We start from the raw sequence: 5613 nt of genomic DNA, 5'->3' as shown, positions 1-5613 counted from the left end.
CTACTGCTGCTCAGTTCCTGCTGACACGAGGGAGTTCGCTCAGCGCTACTAGGACTACGAGGACTTCTAGGCATTCGTCTCCCAGTCGACGTCCCTGTGGCGCCCTGCTCAGCTTCGGAGAGTTTTTATCGTATTTTGTACTTCGCTTCCATTGTATCAGACATCTTTGTCATTTATGTAATAAATAACATTCGTATTCGCTTTATTATATCTTTTTACGTGATATGTGCTATGATATACTGTTCATTCTGTTGTATATATGTGTGACTTGATCCTGGCGCGTATATGATTGCTCAGTTTATGTCCTATTATAAACCGGGTGTTACAGAGTGGTATCAGAGCCATATCGACTATAGGACGAAGCCTAGATAGAACTGGTTGAGTTTTAGCACTTCTTCTCTCCAATCCTTGCCTGCTGAAACTATTTTACTATTATACCCCTTGACTTCTTTGACTTTTTACCCTTCTTGCCTTGATTTCTCTCTCTGAAGAATAGTTTTCATAGATTTTGGCCTGAATCAGTCATCTGACCACCATGAGCATTAGCTAGGTGACCCTTTTATAATAATACGATAGCACGCTCTGCGACGCGTTGTGTTAGTCAAGTCGTGTGTTAAACTCGGCTAAGTCGTGAAAATTGTCTGCTTGTTATTATGCTACATGTTTGATTTGGAGTTTTGACTGAATGCATAGCTGAGTAGTTTAAATTTGTTTAAAGGAAATCACTCTTATGTTAAAGTAAACTAATTAATAAAATGAATTAGATCATTGGGGGTAAAACAATCCACTCTATCCCGTGTACTTTATCATGGCTGAGTCTTTTTCCACAAAGAGTTATCATATCCATCTGAATTTATTCCTGCAATATCCTTACTCGTGAAATCTTTTGTCCAAAATCAGATGGTGAACACCAGGCGTGGTTCTGACCAGCAGGGGCAGAACAACCAGGGTCAGAACACCCAGGGGACCGGGATTCCGATGCCGCCGCCTTTGACTCCGGAGCAGTACTTCCAGCTACAGATGCAGATGATGGCCACCCTGAACAACACTGTTCAGGCTCTTCAGCAGGCTCACACTCAGCCTCCGCCTCCTCCACCGCCGCAGCCTCGCGACAGGCATGCTGAGTTCCTGAGGGGTCACCCGCTGATGTTTTCTCACACGTCCGACCCCCTTCAGGCTGACGACTGGCTCCATGCAGTGGAGCGTCAGCTGGACATCGCCCAGTGCGATGATCGTGAGCGCGTCTTGTATGCAGCAGGACAGCTGCGAGGGACAGCTTTGGACTGGTGGGAGTCCCACCCAGTTCAAGACTGCGAGGCTCTCACTTGGCTCCAGTTCAGAGAGCGTTTCCGCAGCCACAACGTCCCCGCGGGCGTTATGAAGATGAAGCAGAAGGAGTTCCTTGCACTGAAGAAGGTAATCTTAAATATAATCATTCCGCGGTTTCTTTTGAGCTAAAGCCCCTTGTTCTATCCTTATGAATCTTGAGTTAATCTTTCGATATCTATCCGTCTTTGTCACTTCAGGGGACTATGTCGGTCACGGAGTATCGTGATCGCTTTCTGCAGCTTGCTCGCTATGCCCCTGCTGAGGTTGCGGATGACCGCAAGAAGCAGGAGCACTTCATGGAGGGTCTTGAGGACTACCTCCAGTACGCGCTGCTCAACCTCCGCTTCGACGACTTCAACCATCTGGTTGACAGCGCGCTCAACACTGAGCACAAACACCTGGAGATGTAGGACAAGAAGAGGAAGATTGTCCCCGTTGCTTCCGGCAGCAACACTCGTCCCCGACTCCAGCCGCCTCAGCAGTACCAGCAGCAGTACCGGCCTCCCCAGCCGTACCAGCCGAGGCCGCAGCAGTACCCGCCTCGACAGCAGCAGTAGGCAGGTCAGGGCCCGAGGTTACCGGCACCTCCGGCTCGTGCTGCTCCACCAGCTCCGCCAGCACCGCAGGCTCCATGTCCGGCATCTCCTACCGGACAGCAGGCTTCGACACTTGCACGCGTCTGCTATCACTGCGGCCAACCGGGGCACTACGCCAACGCTTGCCCCCGGAAGGCGCAGGCGGGACAGCAGGGGCGCCCAGCTCAGCCCAGGGCGCCAGCACAGGGTCGGGTGAACCACGTGACGGCCGAGTCAGCGGCCGAGGCTCCTAACGTGGTTATTGGTACGTTCATGGTCAACTCTCACCCCGCTACAGTGCTTTTCGATACCGGTGCTACTCATTCGTTCATTTCCAAGTCATTTGCCGAGCAGCATGGTATACTAGTTTCTTGTATGAGGACAGCTATGGTAGTTACCTCACCTGGGGGTCAGATACATACATGTTCTATATGCTCCAGAGTTAGTATTGTCATAAAGGGGGTAGAATTCCGCACTGGCTTGATAGTTATTGACTCCTCGGGGATAGATGTGATTTTGGGCATGGAGACACTTACCAGATGGGGAGTCCGTATTGATTGTGCTCAGCGGACAGTTCACTTGTCGGCATCTGATGGCCAAGAGGTGACAGTCAGTGCTTCAGAGCCTTCGGGATTTCTTCATCAGATGGAGGCTAGACCCACGGACGGTATTCGCGTGGTGTCTGAATTCCCGGATGTCTTTCCGGATGATCTGCCAGGTATGCCGCCTGAACGCGCCATTGAGTTTTGTATTGATCTCTTGCCTGGCACAGCTCCTATTGCAAAGCGGCCCTACCGTATGGCACCTATAGAGCATGAAGAGGTCAAGAAGACTATTGATGAGTTGCTAGCCAAGGGCTATATCCGTCGCAGCTTCTCTCCTTGGGCTTTTCCGTTGTTGCTGGTAGATAAGAAGGATGGCTCGAAGAGGATGTGTGTCGATTATCGGGAGCTGAATGCAGTTACTATCAAGAACAAGCATCCACTGCCCCGTATTGAGGATCTCTTCGATCTGCTTCGAGGTGCTCGTATATTCTCGAAGATTGATCTTCGTTCGGGATATTTTCAGCTGAGGATCTGTCCTGGGGATATTCTGAAGACGACATTCACCTGCAAGTACGGGCTATATGAGTATACAGTCATGTCCTTCGGCTTGACTAATGCCCCGGCTTACTTCATGCATCTGATGAACATGGTCTTCATGGATTATCTGGATGTCTTTGTGGTGATTTTCATTGATGATATTCTGATCTTCTCCAAGACAGAAGAAGAGCATGAGGAGCATCTGAGACTCGTATTGCAGAGATTGAGAGAGCATCAGCTGTATGCCAAGTTCAGCAAGTGCGAGTTCTGGATTGACGAGGTTCCGTTCCTCGGTCATGTTATTTCTCAGGGAGGCATTGCTATTGATCCGAGCAAGGTGAAGGATGTGCTAGAGTGGGAGACACCGTAGACAGTGATGGAAGTCAGGTCATTTTTGGGCTTAGCTGGATATTATCGGAGGTTCATTGAGAATTTCTCCAAGATCGCGAAGCCTTTGACTTCTTTGCTGGAGAAGAATGTCGCTTTCGTGTGGACTGATGAGCGTCAGAGGGCCTTTGATGAGCTGAAGAAAAGGTTGACTACGGCGCCAGTCCTGACTCTGCCAGACCAGACGAAGAGGTTCACGGTGTATTTTGATGCTTCGAAGGATGGTCTTGGGTGTGTTCTGATGCAGGAAGGCAGAGTGATAGCTTATGCTTCACGGCAGCTACACCGGCATGAGCTGAATTATCCCACTCATGATCTTGAGTTAGCCGCAGTTGTGCATGCTCTGAAGATTTGGAGGCATTACTTGTATGGACAGTGGTGTGATATCTACACTGATCACAAGAGCCTCAAGTACATTTTCACGCAGAATGAGCTGAACATGCGGCAGAGAAGATGGCTAGAGTTAGTCAAGGATTATGACCTGGAGATTCACTATCATCCGGGCAAGGCCAATGTTGTAGCAGATGCTTTGAGCAGGAGGAGCTATGTTAACATGGCCGTGGCTTTCCAGATGCCTCCAGAGTTATGCGAGGAGTTCGAGCAGTTGAGTCTGGGCTTCTTGCATCATACCTCCAGTGCAGCATTTGAGGCAGTACCGACTCTAGAGTCGGAGATCAGGCAGCATTAGAAGGATGATGAGAAGCTGCAGGAGATCCGTGAGTTGCTCAAGAAGGGCAAGGCTCCACACTTCAGAGAGGATGATCAGGGTACCCTGTGGTACAAAAACTGGATCTGTGTGCCAGATGTGAAGGATCTCCGGAAGTTGATTCTGAGTGAGGCCCATGATACAGCTTACTCTATTCATCAGGGCAGCACGAAGATGTATTATGATCTGAAGGAACGTTTCTGGTGGTATGGGATGAAGCATTCAGTGGCAGAGTACGTGGCTATTTGTGACACCTGTCAGCGTGTCAAGGCTGAGCATCAGAGGCCAGCAGGTCTGTTACAGCCTTTGAAGATTCCAGAGTGGAAATGGGAGGAAATCACTATGGACTTCATTGTTGGATTGCCTCGTACTCAGAAAGGGTACAACTCCATATGGGTAGTAGTGGATCGTCTGACGAAGGTCGCTCACTTCATTCCAGTGAACACTACTTACTCCGGTGCTAGACTTGCAGAGTTGTACATCTCTCGGATTGTCTGCTTGCATGGTGTGCCCAAGAAGATCATATCTGACGGAGGGTCTCAGTTCACTTCTCGGTTCTGGGAGCAGCTCCATGACTCATTGGATACGAAGCTGCGTTTCAGCACAGCTTATCACCCTCAGACAGATGGGCAGACAGAGAGAACCAACCAAGTGTTGGAGGATATGCTGAGAGCTTGTGCCATTCAGTATGGTACTAGTTGGGATAAGTGCCTGTCTTATGCTGAGTTCTCATATAACAACAGCTATCAGGCCAGTCTGAAGAAGTCCCCCTTCGAGGCAATGTATGGCAGAAAATGCAGGACTCCTCTCTATTGGGATCAGATTGGTGAAAAGCAGCTCTTTGGCCCTGATATCATAGATGATGCCGAGCAGATGGTTCAGGCTGTGCGAGAAAATCTGAGGATTGCACAGAGCAGACAGAAGAGCTATGCTGATGGCAAACGGAGAGATCTGACCTTCAGTGTCGGTGATTATGTGTACCTGAAGGTGTCTCCGATGAGGGGAATCCGCAGATTCAATGTCAAAGGGAAGTTAGCACCTCGGTATGTGGGGGCCATTCAAGGTGCTAGAGCGGAAAGGCGAAGTTGCTTATCGCCTGGAGTTACCTCTCAGCCTCTCAGGAGTTCATGATGTCTTCCATATATCTCAGCTGAAGAGGTGTCTGCGAGTACCTGAGGAGCAGGCACCACTGGATGGAGTAGATGTGCAGGAGGACCTGACTTATACTGAGCATCCCGTGAAGATTTTGGAGACATCAGAGAGGGTTACTCGGAACAAGCGCATCAAGACATGCAGAGTTCAGTGGAGTCACCACAGTGAAGCTGAGGCTACTTGGGAGCGAGAAGATGAGCTGAGGAAGACATATCCAGATCTCTTTGCTAGCCAGCCCAGCTAAATCTCGGGGACGAGATTTCTTTAAGGGGGTAGGGTATGTAACACCCTAATTTAAATTCCAGCATTTATTAATAAATTTAATTGGCTTTATTTAATTTTCTAAGGTTTAATGTGTTAGACTGGCATTTAATCTAAAATT

This window comes from Panicum virgatum, chromosome 8K, assembly GCF_016808335.1.
Source record: "Panicum virgatum strain AP13 chromosome 8K, P.virgatum_v5, whole genome shotgun sequence".
In the NCBI taxonomy this organism is placed as follows: domain Eukaryota; kingdom Viridiplantae; phylum Streptophyta; class Magnoliopsida; order Poales; family Poaceae; genus Panicum; species Panicum virgatum.
This window is presented reverse-complemented; position numbering follows the sequence as displayed.